This window comes from Triticum dicoccoides, chromosome 3B (genome assembly GCF_002162155.2).
Source record: "Triticum dicoccoides isolate Atlit2015 ecotype Zavitan chromosome 3B, WEW_v2.0, whole genome shotgun sequence".
In the NCBI taxonomy this organism is placed as follows: Eukaryota; Viridiplantae; Streptophyta; class Magnoliopsida; order Poales; family Poaceae; genus Triticum; species Triticum dicoccoides.
In genome coordinates this window covers 56,135,641-56,153,562 of record NC_041385.1, presented here as the reverse complement: position 1 = coordinate 56,153,562, position 17,922 = coordinate 56,135,641, and the positions used below count along the sequence as shown (strand labels likewise).

General features: G+C 44.6%; 1 long non-coding RNA gene across 1 annotated transcript; it reads right to left on the bottom strand.

Annotated features, from left to right (window-relative positions):
- Positions 1 to 3,374: 3,374 nt before the first annotated feature.
- On the bottom strand, positions 3,375 to 4,990 carry LOC119280751. Its single transcript, XR_005138167.1, has 3 exons — positions 4,888 to 4,990; positions 3,898 to 3,998; positions 3,375 to 3,550 (listed from the first exon to the last, which is right to left on the bottom strand). It is a non-coding gene; the product is annotated as an uncharacterized LOC119280751 (long non-coding RNA).
- Between the last annotated feature and the right edge of the window lie 12,932 nt (positions 4,991 to 17,922).

Here is a 17,922-nt window from a genome sequence, read left to right as displayed (position 1 = left end):
GGCCTGTGGGGCCCATTGGCAGTGACCCTGGGGTGGCCCCAGGTCGGCCACGTCGGATGCCGGCGCCGGAGTTGGCTCCGGCGAGCCAAAAGGTGGCGGAGGGCGCCGGCGAGCCTCAGGATTTCACCAAGGTGGCCCGTTCGAAAGCTAGCGACGTCGCGCGTAGCATGGAGCTACGGGTTGGGCTCGGGGATGACCGGAACGACGCCGGCGAGCGGCGGAGGCGGTGACGCGTACGGGTGGAAGATGGATTCAGCGGAGCAGCGTGCTACGGAGAAAAAGAAGAGGCTGGGTAGGTTCTACGCAGTGCGGTGAAGCTGTTGGGCGCACATCCGTGACCATTTTGTCACCAGAGGCACGCCGGCGATGAGCACGGGCGGCGGCACGTTTGGGCGCTCAACGAGCGAGGGGTTAGGGGCCACGGGGGCGAGGAGAAGAGAGCGGGGAGGAAGGAGAGCTCACCGCGGAGCACAAGGAGGCTCGGTGGCAGTTTAGGAGCTGCCGGGGCGCCGCCGGAGACGAAGAAGATCGACGGCAGCCGGAAATGGGGACGAAGGGGATCCGATGCTGCAGCGCCTTCGAGCTCCAGCTGAGGCCACTAGTCAAAGGAGTCGACCCCGGCGGAGCTTACCGACAGGGTCAGTAGGCGCGGGGCCGCCGGTGGCCGGGACAACGATGGACGGCGGCGGCGACTGTGCTCGGAGGTGGACGGGGAATCGAGGGGGGAGGCGAGGAGGAAACTGGTGGGAGGAGGGAGAGGCGGAGCGGGGCAAGTGATGAGGTGAGTGGGGGAGGCGCCCGAGGCGTCGCCCTTATCCTCTCCCGGCGAGGCCGGCGAGGTGGTCCGGCGGGGCTCGCCCCTGTTGCGACCCCGGTCGAGGGAACAGGGGGAGAAGGCGACTCGGGGAGGGGCTAGGCTGGACCAGCTAGAGTGTGCCGAGGCTCGGGCCAGGCACTGTGCACTTGGCCCAATGCACAGTGGCATGTGCTCTTTCTCTTCTTCTTTTTTTAACTTTTGCTTTTTCTTTTAACAACTTTCTGTTATAGCTATTTTAGGCCATTTAGGTACTTTGCAAAAATGTTGGTTCACCACCAATATTGTCAAAAGAATATTTTCCACATGATGAACATTTTAGTTTTCATGTTTGAGAAATTTTGAATTTCACTTAGAATTTGAATTTGAATTCAACTAGAATAATGAAACAGATAGAAGACAATGATGACCAATCACTTGTTTATCAAAATTATTAGCTTAACCCCAAGGGTTACTGTAGCATCATTACACTAGGGTGTTACAGATGTTCTGTGCAATGCATGGGCATCTTGCTAGTAGGGAGAAGGAGTTTGTGTGACACATATCTAGCTATATTAAGGGATAGGTAGATAGCATTTGTGCGAGGCATACTTAAAGCCTCACGAAGATAAATAAACGGTGTGTGTGCATGCAAGTGCCGGAAAAAATGAAGCGAGAAACAATGTGTGTGTGTGTGTGAGAGAGAGAGAGAGAGAGAGATAGAGAGAAATCTCAAAACAAAAGGTGCTCTGTTGGAATCCCATTGTATGTATTCATATGGTTCTGGAACTCGAGTTAACCTTAGGCATATGTGTGAGAGACATTATTATACTTTAGACATTAGTGGGTGGGCGGAATTAAAGGGGTGGGCATGTTAGACAATGAGAGCGTGTGTGTTTCTGTGTGAGAGACTTGTAGGACAGGGTAGAAAGACGAATTTAACCCTGACGGAGGTAGAGAAATACATGAAGTGCGCGTGTGTGATTCCGATGCCCACAGGGAAATGAGATATGTATGCATGTGAGAGAATTTGCACAATTCATTCACGTATCACTATCTAGCGATCATGGACGTGCATCGCTTGAACATAAGTCAATATCTAGTCCGTATCATGGCCAAAGGTACAATATCGATTCAACGCTATAAAGATTGGACACTCACATATCACATTTTTTCTATTTAAATAAACCTTTTCAGTTGTGCATGCCAAAGTTACAGTGATGTTTCTTCAAATAACCAATGTAGCTATCATGTACATGCACCATTGTTACTCTTGCATTCAAATTCATTAGTCTTGGATGATTTAAGTTTCTATTTTGAAGTAATATATGTAATATTCATATATGAATTCAACGGGTACGCAATTTATGAAATGGAGGTTATGTAATCATATGAGGTAACACTTTTAAGTAGCGGACTACAGTATCCATTTCTTTTCGTGCGCCTCTACACTAACACGTCAATGCATTATGTTTAAAGTAAATAACCAATGGCACTAAATTATCTATTTACATGAGAAATACATAGGCTGGGCGTTTGATCCCTTTTTCTGTGAATGCGCCATTACACCCGTACGGCTGGCCACGCCCGTGTGAACGTCCAAGTTATCGGCGCATCATCCCGAGTTATTGTCTTTTTTTTCTGGGGTGGACTTCACACCAGTTATTAACTGCTGACGCGCGCCCCGTGTACACAGTCTAGCATGACCTTCCCGCTAGCACGGTCCAAAATTAGTTGAAACTGGATACGAACGATCCTGCGGCGGCAAAATCTCCCGCCTCCTTCTAAAATTTCTGCCACCTTAGTCTTTAGCATGCGAAATTCCCCTTTTGTCCTTGGTGCACGAAGACCAACAGTTACAATACCGCCCTCATCTACATGATAGGTCGGGGATGCTTTGGTAACTTCCAGTTCCCCCCACTACACGGCACCCCCATTTCCTCTCCCCCTCCCGCAAAAACGACTAACTCCCACTACAACAAAACCTGCCGATAGAGACGTCAAATTACATAGCTAGTGACATGGTATTTCATCTCTAGGCAATTGTAGAGTCGTTTTAGTAAAGCGTCCTTCGAGCGTCTCCACACAGACACGCTTGATGGTGTGTCTACATGACATGAGACGCTATATAGGGACGCTCAAAAGCGTGTCTACATGACTTGAGACGCTACATAGGCACGCAAAAAAACATGTCTCAACAAATATATATGTTCTGCTAGACATGCCCGTATGACGTCGTACATTGTTGTATTTCATCATTTTGAATTGGATTGGTTTATCATGCCCTGCTGCACATGCAGGTCATCAAATAATATAGTTATGTAGGCATTATTCAACATCATCGTTGCATTGCAATCATCATATTCTCATAATTAACTGCAAAAGTTTCACATAATCACAGCCGCAAAACAAGAAGCAATGTGCAAGCCATTACAAATATTTTTATTACAAAGGGTATTGATACTTTACAAGTGAACTGTACGTTCATACAATAATGTTGTCACTACAAAATAAACTTCTAATTCTAATTCTGACTATCTGAAAGTTAAAACCAATTTGAAAATAAAATGGAAATTCTATGTCGAAATCTATCTAAAAATTTTATAGCTAGTTTGGTACATCAGCTTGACGGCTTTCGCAGCTTTTATGGATATGGCTTCTAGAAAAATGTAAAGATTTCCCTTGCACGTTTCAAGATTATTTCCGATATAAAACCTGTTATAATCTGTCCTTATAATTAGTTTTGTCCTCTAAATCCTGCAATAAAAGCACATTAGCACCAGAAAAGGTGAAGGGAAATATAGAGAAGCAGAGCTAGATAATTTTAAATAAGAAATATACATTGACTTTCAAAAAGAATACTTATAATTTATTTGTTTCTCCTTTATAGAACTAAGATTTCTTAGGATTGACTGGTTATGCTTGTGGACACTAGTAATCTTCAGTCCAATAGAAACTCTACACTAGTAGGGATGACACAACAAATTTAGTTTGAGCCAGCTGATCTAAAGATAATCCAGCTTATCTGTCAAACAGATGACGGCTACATTGTTCTGAACCATCTTTGTCAGCAGAAAAGGTTGGAACATGGATAAATCACACACCTTGTATTGGTCCCACATTGATTGCTCTTATAAAAATGTATTCTTTTCACTTACAAAAGATCATCTGCTGAACATTTCCATAATGTTAAATCCTTGAATATCTGCAAACAGTAAGAAAACATTGTCTCTTGTGATAGTGTCAATGCAATACAAAACTTACTAGCTGTTGTGCTGACAGAAAGAAATCACAGTGATGTTTGGTTGTAGCCCACAACAATATTATAATCTGTATAAAAATGACCAGTTAATGTGCGGACAGAGAAAAAAATACTGTATGTCATTTGGTTAAAGCCCACATCAGTTTGATATTACTACAATCTGTATAAATTGACCAGCTAAACTGTTGTTAGAAAGAAATTACAATGTTTTGTTTGGTTATAGCCCAAATAAATTTGACAGAATTATAATCTGTTGTCATGTATAAAGGTAACACAGAGAAACTTTGATCACCATGGTTATAGATCACATAAACTTGACAGAATTATAAAGACTACCAAATCTATAGTCTTTATATACACGCTCAGAGATATCAGAAGTATATTATAAGCTTACGTTCCATGGTAACAAAATAAGCGTCCCACCATTCGATGTAGCACAAAACAAGTGGACAATGGTACGGAAGGTGAGGTATAATATGTAGAAGTATTAATATTCTTGTACTAGATCCTCCGTGATATGTACAAAAACATGAATCCCATCATTCATTCTGATACTCCCTCCGTCCCGAAATACTTGTCTGAAAAATGCATAAAAATGAATGTATCTAGAACTAAAATACATCTAGATACATCCATTCCTCCGACGAGTATTTCCGGACGGAGGGAGTACATAACAAGGTGACCTCGACAAACACCCAAAATTAGAGCTCTGACCAACCGCTCATAGGAGTTGTACTCATTGAAGAAGGAAAAAATTGTTTGGAGGCAAACACAAATTGACAATAAAAAATAAATTGAAAGGAGGATCATGGGGTACCACTGTACCAGGCACCTTCCATGGGAGAGGATGGACACACGGCTGCACCTCCGCTACCTCCTTGAACATCTAGCCTGCCAGCGCATGATGGAATCAATCTATGGCTGCAAGGTAGTGGTACCGGCTGCATCTTCTAATGGGGGCAGGGGGGACTTTGGTTGGTAGCGAGCGGCATCACCCATATTTCCGGGAAGTATCGACGTCAGAAGTTATCCCTGTCGGGAGCCATGGATGCGCCTGATTTGGGGAGAGAGATACAACATGTTTTTTCTGTTTCTTTGGGGGGTTAGGTATAGGGCAGTTGTGTGTAACAAAACAAGGCGTTGATCTGGTCAATTTATTGATTCAACAGTGACCGCATCCTCCATTGTCGGATACTAACATGCATTTCCCTATGCCCCAGCTTAGTTTGTGTAAAATCAAATGTTTCAAGGCTATATCAGATAGGTTAGCGAACCACAATTTGCCTGACCAGGTGTACTGGATCAAACTGAGTGGAAAACTATATCTAGTTTGGATCTTTTTCAAAATGTACATAACTTAGCTGGTTCTGATCTTACTCATGCCTAATTAAGATGCATAGCCGCTTCCCAAAAAGGTACAATTAAGACAAATACTGAGCATCTACCGAGCTAAAGTAAGCAAAAATCCATGAAAAAAAATCTGCACTAACCATTAGTGGTGGACCAAAAAATATGCCTTGTCAGTCGCACGAAGTCATGTGAAGCCAGAACCAATAAAGTAAAAAACCACATCGATATGTCATTTTGCTTCGTAAGTACTAGGCCAAAGTGATGCTAGTATCTGAAAGCTAAAACTATACATCATCAAACAATGAACGTATGAATCATGTTGGAATTGCAAATTAAACTGGAACTCTTCCATAGAGAGTAAATGCAGTCTACTTAATGGCCAGTCATTCGATCCTGCACCTGATTAATGTATTCGCTCCTTCTCCCCTAAAAAGGGAACAAACGAAATTAGATCTGATGGAGTAAGTTGCAGAGTGAGATGCAAAATAGATATTTTTTCAAGCAGCAGGCCACACCACCAACAAGATTTACTTCATTAGATCTGATGCATCAGGATCGGGGATCAGTTATGTGATTGATACTGGTCGGTCCATTTTGGAAATTCAGTTGAGAACCAACCAATCAAGGTAGAGGCGTGGGATGTGTCAACTAAGAAGCTGCGTTGATTGATTTAATTCAAAAACTGTAGAGGAGATGGGATTCGAGGGAGCACCTTCTTGACATGGCGGATCCCATCTTGCGGGACGGTGTAGCGATGAGAGTTTGGAGGGGCGCGGCGTGGCAACGGCGAGGACGCCGACGGCCGGCGAGGCTCCCACTGGCAAGGATGCTGACATAGGAGAATGGGAAGTCGCCGGCCGAGGGTGGACTTGGCGCCGGAGGGCAGAGCCAGGCCGAGAACTGCCACGGGGGATAGGCTTTGGTGGCGGCGCAGATTGGGATTTTTATGGGAGGTGGAAACTGGAAAGACGGGCATGGGAGGATTATACGGAGTACGCTAGCAAAATAAAATCCGAAAAGCCGCGGGAAGTATTTACGCGGTAAAATAATGAATTTTCGAGCACCAAATATTTCGCAGGCGTAACTAATCGTCTCACAAATCGCCTCTAAGTTAATTAAAAATATAAATGCATTATTCTAAAAAATAAGATTGCGATGCTTATGTAAACGTCTCAGGAAGCGTCTTTAGCCTGCTAATGTCCTAGGCATAGAGACGAATATAAATAGCGTCCCATAAAAAACGACCTTACGCGGTTGTTTTGTTGATCCACAGCACCAGAGCATCTTACATCACGCCGTTCGTACTTCATCGCCCTTTCTCCCCTCCCCTCTTGAAACCCTAGACTGCTGATCCACCAGCAGCCATAGTCCATTCACTGTCAGCGGCGTCCACCTCACTGGATCTGCTTCTGCGGCCGCATCTACCCCTCCCACCTCCACTAGAAACAAGTAGACTGCTCATCCACCAGTGTACCATAGCCCATTCAGTGTCGGCCTTGTCCACGGCGCCGGATCTGCTTCGCTGGTACTCTCGTCAACCGTCGCACATCTGCAGCGGCTCATTCGTACTCCCCACCGGAGACACTTCGTCCACACCCCCCGGAGCCACCCCACCGATGCCCCCGTCACGGCCTCTGATCCTCTTCGATGACACCTTCCTCAACCCTACCGGAGCCGCTTCGTCGACACCATCGTCAACCCTACCGGAGTAGCTTCGCCTATACCATTCTCAACCCTACCGGGGCCGCTTTGCCAACTCACAAGTCCATGGCCTCAGATCCGCTTCCTCACACCCTCATCCAACCTATCGAAGGAGCTTCTGACGCCCCGTCCACGGCCGCGGATCCGCATCGTCGACACCATCCTTTACCCAACCACCGGAGCAGCTTCTGATGCCCCGTCCACGGCCACAGATCCGCATCGTCGACACCATCCTTAACCCAATCACCGGAGCAGCTTCTGACACCCCGTCCACGGCCGCAGATCCGCGTCGTCGACACCATCCTTAACGCAACCACCGGAGCAGCTTCACCTACGCCCTCGTCCACGGCCATAGATCCGCTTCGCCCACACCGTAGTCCACCCTACCGGAGCCGCTCCACAAAAACCTACTCGACGGTTCTAGATCTCCTTACCGGACACCGACAGCCAGCGCAGCGTCATCACCCTTGACGTTTCTAACCTGATTCCCACCGTCTGGAGAGATGCCAAGCACCCGCCACGGCCTAGGTACTTGTCACCTTTAAACCCGTCCAGCATCACCTGCCCGATGTACTTCAAATATACTAACCGGTCGCTGTTACCCGTTATGCAGCTGGCAAAAACTACAAGGACGATGTTTCTTCTGGATCTAACAGCTTGGCCAACCAAGATCCTGGACTAAGGCATTGCTATGATCTTGTAAGTGCGTCTCTCTCTCTCTTGTATTGTTCTGTGCCTACCAGCGTGCTTTGTTAGGATTTTCAACCAGTAATCCCTTTGTGCAGACAATGATTTCTACTACTGGCTGATAAATTAGATATGTAGATGTCATACATGATACTACCTCATACCTCCATTCCTAAATATAAGTCTTCCTAGAGATTCCACTATAGGCTATATACGGAGCAAAATGAGTGAATCTACACTGAAAATGCATCTATATACATCTGTATGTGGTCCATATTGGAATCTCTACAAAGACATATATTTAGGAATAGGGGCAGTACATTACACAAAATCGTAGGTGGCGTGTAGGAATTCCAGTGCACTACATTAGGCTCCCTTAGAGTGCCTGCTAGTCCAGCATACAGAGTCATGGCTAGTTTATGGTATGCACACAATCGTTAATTGGTGGTTTAAATATGCGCAAGGGATATGCAATGTAGTATCATGTAGAGATGTCTGAAATTAGCCGTGTCAACTTGCAGATAGGGTTACACAATGAAAAAGTACAAGATGTATGTGGCAATTTCATGGAACATCGCAAAAAAAGGAGAGAAGCGGTGAGCCTATACAGTGTGCTATGGTACGTCACTCCTCCATTGCAATCATCATGGCATGTTATTTGTATGTCAGTTCTATTAGCCAAGTTTCTTAGGGATAGTTATTACGAGTTATCCTAAGAAAATAAGCACCTGTGGATATAAGCTCCATGTAATAAGCCAACCAGTTATTTTCATTGTGTTTTTAGCTTATCTTTGGTATGATTAGTGGAAAGTCTAGATTGCATTATATATTTTTCATTTTGCTGCCCATATGAAAATTAGTTTGACTTGCAAACATCACAAATTGAACCCAGTGCAGTAATTAATATGATAGGAAAACAGACCATCACTATTTGCTCAAAATGCAAATACAAATATACCATCTACTTGGCACAATCTACTTTGGTCAATGTTTTCCATAGAGATCCCATTGCCTAATTTAAACGAAGAACGCATGACCCACATTTAAATGAAGGACAATTATTTATTGAAATTCGATGGTCCAAGTGGCTGGTTATTATCATATAGCAGCACCACCTGAAAGCATCATATAGCAGCAGCAGCTCATAGCAACTCATCATACAGCAGCAACAGTCTGCAATTTATCATATACCAGCAGCAGCTCATAGCAATTCATCATATAGCAGTAGTAGGAGATGCTCATAGCAATTCATCATATAGCAGCAACAGGAGCAGCTCATAGCAATTCATCATATAGCAGCAGCAGGAGCAGCTCATAGCAATTCATCATATAGCAGCAGCAGGAGCAGCTTATAGCAACTCATCATATAGCAGCAGCAGGAGCAGCTTATAGCAACTCATCATATAGCAGCAGCAGCAGCAGCAGCTCATAGCAATTCATCATATAGCAGCAGGAGGAGGAGCTCATAGCAATGCATCATATAGCAGTACCAGAAGCAGCTCATAGCAATTCATCATATAGTGGATCAGTATGAAAATTTGGCAAAAAATCAGAGGAGATCCTCACCTTGTTGGATGAGCTCATCCTTCAACAGCGCCTCAAGGGCATGGCCTGGGAGGAGGAGAGGGGGAATAAGGTGCCTTCTGCCGCAGTGTGGCATCAGCCGTAGTTGGGCAGTGCTCGCCGGAGTAGTACATTGGACGAACCACAGTGGAGCAGCTGCTAGAGACCATGAGAATGAGGGGCGGCGCCAGAGGGAGGAGCAGCCAGGGAGATTTGCCCCTACCCGCCGGCCATGTAGCCTAGCTGGACATAGCATCCTCGAGGATCAGGCCAGATGGGACTAGTGGCGACGGCTCGCTGGAGGAACCCTAGTGCTACAAGCCGGGGATCGAGGTAGAGGGAAAGGGGAGAGGAGATGCAAGCGGGCAGGGCAATGAACGCTTGCTTGTTTGTTTTTACTTGAGGGTCAGGTGTGACACGGGCGTCAGCAGTTGCATTTTGAGTGTAATATAGGCAGACAACCGAGTCATTTCACTATTCCACTTCCCTTTAATTTTTAGTGAGGTTCTACCCAAAACACCCCTCTCCAAAGCAAAATTAGTTAAGCCCAAGCCCATAACTCAAAAATGACTACTTTACATATTTTATGGCTTATTTTGACAATAAGCCCTGAAAAGGCGAAATCGAACTAGCGCTTAACCTGCAATTCAATTGTGCGTGCAATGATGAATCACTCCTGCCTGCTATCTGTACATTTAGGCATCATCATACATGGCATAACCTAATACATGTGCATTCCATTGTAGAATCTGGAATATGCAATGTTTATGTTAGTTCATACGTTGCACATGATGTTTAAATGCCCCTTAAATCTGGCCAGTCAAGTGATTGTCTTTAAGCCTCCTTCTTTGCTTCTTTTCTTGATATGTAAGATTTGCTCACACATTTGTTCAATTGCTTGTTTGCATCAGCCAGCCATACTAGGACTGTTTGCTTTGATTACTTGCTGTTCTTGACCTAACACTCTAACAGAGCTTGTCAATGATTTAAACACTAAGGGCTGCTGTAGTGGCCCTTGTCTATCTCATAGGTGACATAAAGGTTTGGATGTACACTAAAGTAGGCTCTCCAAGAGTACCTGGAGATCCAGTTTGAAGGTATGCCTAGTTTTTACATAGTGCAGACATAGTAAATGCTCATTTCATTGTGTGCAAGTGCAAGAGATGCGGCATGTTTCATTATGTGGTGTGGTTTTGTTATAATCTCGTCCTTTTTTTGTTCACAGACTGGAAAGTATGCATATTTATCTTCCAAGGAGATGAGTAACTAGTTTGTGTCACCTTGCAGAGGGAATGCAATGAAGATAAGATTGAGGATTTCCAAGTACAAGATGTTAGGAAGGAGCCTTGCAAGAGAAGTAGGAGTTGCGCTGAGCCTCTTCAACCTGCTAAGGTAAGTCACTGTATGTAACTCAACAGTTCAATTCCTTGTTTGTTTCAGGCATAGTTAATTTACTCTTTTCAATTGCTTTATTTGTCCTTAATTAATGAGATGCCCAAAGCATCATGCCTGATGTTGGGTACTTGTATAACTATTAGTTGACATAATTAAAGGCCTTACCATTTAATTACTCTGCCAAAGTGTGCCTGAAGCTTTGAATTCTATTAACCAACTATTATTGCATGAGGCTCACAATCTAGTTTATACTACGCTAATGATTGCATAGTTTTGCCTGATGTAGTATGTTTGTATGAAACCCTCTGCTATTCATTATGCTCCCCAAGACTTTAATTGAGCTACAGAATGGCCAACTGCTTGCTTACTTATACGAAACGTGTTGTCTAAATTTGTAACTTGTTTGTGTTTTCGATTGGGCCCCAACATCATGCTCCTCTGGTGAGCTAAGAGGGATTTCTGTATGCAGGCTTCACAGACTATCTTTTTTATAAATTTTAAAATATCACCTGCTTGTGCTTCATGACGTGTAACATTATTGTTAGTCCTGTTTTGCCATGTAGTATAAAATAGTGTCTTGCTCGCTTCACTGTTGTAACTATATTTTTGCCCTAGTCATGTGTACTTACAGAAACATTTCAGGATAAAGTGACATCAACACAAAGATCTGCGAGCAGTGCGGCATGGCCGTTACCGAATGATTATGGATTAGAATTGGAATGTGCTGATGTTCTCGAGCATCAACTAGAGGTGGCAAGACAACGTGTACATGATTGTCAACGTATAATCAACAAGTTGAGACTGGACATGCAGGAGTCAAAAAGATGAAACAAGACACTGAGGTAACCATGAAGGAATTGGAGATTTTGCAGACTGAAATTTGTGCTATCTGAATCCGGCCAATCCTATTTTCTGAAGAGATTATAGTTTAAATGGAGTTAAGTTGATGCGCGTCCATGATGTATGAGTTGTATTTGCCCGGTGTATGTAATTTGCTGTTTGTGTATGCTTTATTATCACTTGTGCCGAACCATAATGCCCAGTGGGTATAATCGGCTGTAATTTCTTTATTGTATAGTGTAGGATTATTCTACGTTTCTATGCCTTGGTCTCTTTGTTGTATAGTGTATGTTTTTTAGAGGTGATAGTATTGAGTAGGATAATTCTTTGAATATGCTATATTGTTCAAACGGGGGTCAATTCGCCCAAATGTTGTAGTGACCATGGCCGTCCACGGGCCGTACGGTCCATGGGCCATGTACGGGCCGTAGGATCCATGGGCCTTCAATGGGCCGTCAGATCCATGGGCCTTCCATGGTCCGTCGGATCCATGGTCCTTCAGTGGGCCGTCGGATCCATGGGCCTTCTACGTCTCGTAGGATCCATGGGCCTTGTATGGGCTGACTCATTTATGGGTCTTGTACGGGCCTTTAATGGGCCGTAGACGGGCTAGAGTGGAAATCCTACGTTTTATGGGTTGACCATAACGGGTCGTTAATAGGCCGTATTTGGTGATGCTATGAAAATGGCCCAACAGATTAACGGTCCACAAACGGTCCGACTGTAACGATGGGCTGAATTTGGCCCACAAGCAAAAAATGACAGTAACGGGCCGTAAGTAACCGAATGTTGCAAATGAGCCCAAGAATAAATGGGCCCTCAGAAGGCCGAAAGATAACTTGGACTGGAAACGGCCCAATGGAATAATGGGCCGTTAATGGGTAAAAGTGATACACTGTTCATCACGGCCAGTTTCACCACGGGCCGTTAATGGGTGTAAAGTGATACACTGTTCATTGCGGGCCAGTTTCACCACGGGCCGTTAATGGGCCGACAGTTACAAAGGGCCTCATATGGGCCGAAAGACGTCATGGGCCATACATGTGCCAGAAGTGAAAACGGGTTGGAATCATATTGGATGGCCCAGATGACGCTACTGGGCCTAATTCGGATAGGGCGTAACGGGCCTTGGGTTAGCGGTCTATAAATGGGCTGTATGCGAACAGGCCGTTAACAGGCTTTCCATGGGCCAGCCCGCCACCTTTTGACCAAGTCAAACGGGCCGGCCTTTTCCCAGGAATGGGCCTCTGTTGGGCCGTGCCACATGTCAACGTATCATAGGCGCCTTCTATCCAATGAGTGGATGACATCTGTCCCAACGATGAGCCAACATGTGTTTCCTCCAGCCAATGATGATTTTACACGTGGAAAATCCCCATTGGTCGAGGCTGTTAATGGGTTATCGGATCCAAAACCCAACCCGATAGCTTAACAACGTTCCGTTACGGTGGATGCCACGTGTCGGTTACCATTGACGAAAGCACTTCTATGACGCGCGATTTATCGTCATGGAAGTGGACACTTCCGTGATGATAATTTTTGTAATGTCATGGTACGACAGCACAGGTATCACTACTAGGAAAAAGCCTGTACACAGAATCTTATCAGCAGCGCGCTTTAAAATAAGGCACTGCTGCTAATTTGCAGTAGCGTGCTCAGGAGTAACTCGCTGCTGAAACAAATATAGCAGTAGCGCGCCCGCTCAAAGACGCGCTACTGCTATAATTCCCATGAGGCCGCCGCGAGGCTAGTTATAGCAGTAACGCGTTATAACAACGGGCGCTACTGCTACGTAGCATAGTAGCAGCGCATTTCGACAATAAGCGCTACTGCTAAGTTTACTATAAAAATTTAGTCCCACCTTGCTCCGTGAAGAGAGTTTACACCACCTTAAATATGTTACTTCTCAAACTTTGACAAGCACTTGGTCTTCATTGAACTCTATGTGTAGAATTTGTGGCTGCAATATGAGTCTTCACCTGTTCCTAAACCGGTGAGGACTCATATTGACAAATCAGATTGTACACAAAAAGATCGTTGATGATCAATGTATTTTTGATACATTGAACGAAGTCTATTTTTACATGCTGACATGTAGCAGTAGCGCTTCTTTGTGAAAGGCGCTGCTGCTAGGTAGCTTAGCAGTAGCGTCTTTCTCTATAGCGCGCTACTGCTAAGCCATTCCATCTCCCACCCCCATCTCCTCTATCCGATCCACTCACAGTCACACACTCACTGGATCCCCCTCTTAATCCCCCGCGCCGGTCCACCCCCGTCGCCCCTCCTTCCTCTGTGCCGCCGTCACCTCCTCCTCCTTGCTGGACTCGGTACCGGCCTCCTCGTCCATCCTCCCTCTCCACTCGCCGCTGGCCGGCCCCTCCTCGCTCCGCCTTCCTCCTCCGTCCTCCCTCCACTAGCCGCCGGCCGGCCCCTCCTCGCTCCGCCTTCCTCCTCCGTCCTACTCTCTTCTCCCTCCTCGAGTTGCCCCTCCTTCTCCCTCCTACCTGCTACATTTTGATTTAGTAGGCTAGTTCATATGCAACATTTTGATTTAGTTGATATGATTTAGTTATTTAGTAGGCTAGTTGATTTAGTTGATTTAGAACATTTTGATTTAGTTTATTTAGTAGGCTAGTTCATTTAGTTGATTTAGAACATTTTGATTTAGTTGATTTAGTAGGCTAGTTCATTTAGTTGATTTAGTTGATTTAGTAGGCTAGTTCATTTAGTTGATTTAGAACATTTTGATTTAGTTGATTTAGTAGGCTAGTTCATTTAGTTGATTTAGAACATTTTGATATAGTTGATTTAGTAGGCTAGTTCATTTAGTTGATTTAGTATGCCCTGCTATTTTATTGTTATTTTTTCTATACATGGATAGGTACGTAGTTGCTTTTGTTTTTCTTAATAAGTTACTTTTTGGCAAAATGTAGGTGGTACCTTGTCATCTAATATGTTACTAGATCTTAGGATTATAATTGTCCATCAAATTGCTTCTCGCGGAAGAACCAAAAATATCACATGCTACTGTTTTTCTTTCCTGTGAAGTGGATTGTTAATCCTTTGCTAATATTGCTTTAGGAAAAATGGCGCCACCACCACCACTATGTCGACTGTGCAAGTCAAGATGCGCCAGCAGCCTTGCAACTGGCAAGCTGTTCGACATCTAGTTCCAGCCGAGTTTCGTCATGCGGCGGTAAGAAATTAGATGAAATGTAATAACTATTTTATTTTTAGTATTGGCATTACTGCATTGTGTCATTTTGCTTATTTTACACAGATCATCCCATGCAATGTGAGGTTGAAATTCAACAAGCTGACAGGAGACACTGTGACATTTGAGGCTCCTGGGGGGCCGTACACTATGGAGGTCGAGAAAGGACGCAATATGTCGCAATTGGAGGAGATAGATGGGCCCGTTTCGTCGCTCGCATGCGTCTTACTGGTGGTGAGTTGATCAGCTTCTCCTTCCGAGCAGAAAGACCCAAGCTAGCTGTCATTTATCTCAACCTGGTGGAAGATGATGAAGATGATGAAGATAATGAGGACCCACTCGATGAAGATGATGAGGACCCACTTCATGAAGCCATCGTAGCTCAAAGAACAAGGCTGAGCGAGGAGAAGGTGTCCAACCTGTGGGACATAATTCCGCCACGTGCGGACTTTGTCGGGGTGCCATTCGTGACCCGCCTGACAAATACCATGGTTGATCGACATGATATGGTATGTTATACTTACAAATGCAAATTATCCGATGAAATACTTAGTGTACAGTCCAATGATATGGTATGTTGTGTGGAATCTAGTCGATGATATGTATTAGTGTAGACTTCGATCACATGCTTATTAGTGTAGAATCTAAGGAAACTATTAATAGTGTAGATAATCCATATGTACTTATTTGCGGGGCTATTTATTAATTGATATGTTTTTCTTATTCAGAAATTGGCAAAGAGCATATCTATGAGTTATGGTATCGAGCCTGATGAAGAAGGATCAGCTGGACTACGCCTTACTGCAAGGGGTTCCGTCACAACCTGTACTTACCACGTGGACACGGACGGTCGCACACACTTAAACTCGGTTGGGTGGAAGAAATTCCTTGATGGCAAGAATCTTCGTGTTGGACAGGCCATCCTAATTACTATCAGGAACACCAACCACCCAGGCTTGAGCATGATGATTGTCTTCGATATCATCTAGAACTACATATGTGTGTGTGGCTATATCATCTAGAACTACATATGTGTGTGTGTGTATATCATCTAGAACTACATATGATGATCGTCGTCGATATCATCTAGAACTACATATGATGATCGTCGTTGATATGACCTTGTACTGCTTGAGGATGCATGTTGACTATGCATGAAATTGTTATCTAGTACTCCCTTCATTCCAAATTACTCGTCGTGGTTTGAACTAAAACCATGACGAGTAATTTGGAACGAAGGGAGTACTACCCAGTAATGGTTTATGAATTTGATATGTACTAGTAGTACCTAGTATCTAGTATCTGAAAGGGAAACTGAAAGGGAAAGGGGTACGAGGGGAAAATGATGAAAGATATAGCAGTAGCGTGGGACTGCGAAATCGCTACAGCTAGGTAATAGTAGCGCGTTCATAAAAAGTGCTGCTGATATCGTCAACAGTAGTAGCGCGGGTAAGGGCCACGCTACTACTATAAGTTAGCTGTAGCGCCTTAGTAGTAGCGCGGCCACCCGCGCTGCTGCTAGCCTCAAAACCACCGCTACTACTAGGGTTTTCCCTAGTAGTGTATGACTATCTTGATTCTGTCATAAAATCGTCATAGATGTACATGCATGACAAAAAACGCGACCTACTGTGACAAACATGTATCATCACGGAAGTGTATTTTTTTGTAGTGACAGTGCCTCAACCTCGAAAGGAAGAGTAAAAGGCATCTTCTTTCACTCTTTTCCCGACATCAATCAGGGAAACCGGGCTGACGCCTCCACGGTAGGAGGCATCCTAAAAGCATAAGTGCTCCCTGGATGATTTTGGTAATTAATGTCAACATATCTCTTGTTGGACTAATACCTTTACCTAGTGTATTTCAGATGAGCTCAACAATGGTGTGGCAAGGACAAGAGGATGGGGAACCCCTTCAAAATTCTAGGGACAAATATTGGCAAAAGCTCAAGACTCTTCATTTTAGTGATCTAAGATCACATTGAGTCCATAGGAAAGCCAATACTATTGAAAGGGGATGAAGTGTTGCTTAATGGTCTACTTGCTCAAAGTGCATAGTGATATTTCTCCAAACCCCTCAGCCACTTTCTCATTTCTACATATGTCCAAAACCCAAAGTCAAACTCGGCCCCACCGATTTGATCTATCCGGCGCTGACATAGCCACTGCCAGAAACCCTAGACAATTTGGTCTCACCGATACGGATCTCTGTCTCACCGAGATGGCCTGGCAAACTCTCTGTTGCATGTTGTAATTATTTTGGTCTCACCTAAATATGCGATCGGTCCCACCGAGTTTGCCTGACCAACTCTCTATTTGCTCGTTGCTAAAATCGTTCTCACCGAGATGAGGTTTTGCCCTAACCCTAACACACCGGTCTTACCGAGTTGATCATGTCGGTCCCACCGAGATTCCTAATGTTCACATTTAAATCGATCTCACTGAGTTCTTCTATTCGGTCTGACCCAGTTGGGTCAAATGTGTGTAACGGTTGGATTTTGTGTGGAGACTATATATACCCCTCCACCCCCTCCATTTGAGAGAGAGCCATCAGAACGTGCCTACACTTCCACTACTCATTTTCTAAGAGAGAACCACCTACTCATGTGTTGAGACCAGGACATTCCGATCCAACCACAAGAATCTTGATCTGTAGCCTTCCCCAAGTTGCTTTCCACTCAAATCATCTTTCCACCATAGCCAAATCTGTGAGAGAGAGTTGAGTGTTGGGGAGACTACTACTTGAAGCACAAGAGCAAGGAGTTCATCATCAACACGCCATCTATTACCTTTTGGAGAGTGGTGTCTCCTATATTGGTTAGGAGTCACTTGGGAGCCTCCGAAAAGATTGTGGAGTTGAATCAAGGAGTTTGTAAGGTCAAGGAGATCGCCTACTTCATGAAGATCTACCCGAGTGAGGCAAGTCCTTCGTGGGCGATGGCCATGGTGGGATAGAAAAGGTTGCTTCTTCGTGGACCCTTCATGGGTGGAGTCCTCCGTGGACTCGCGCAGCCGTTACCCTTCGTGGGTTGAAGTCTCCATAAACATGGACGTACGATAGCACCACCTATCAGAACCATGCCAAAAATCTCCGTGTCTTCATTGCGTTTGCACACTC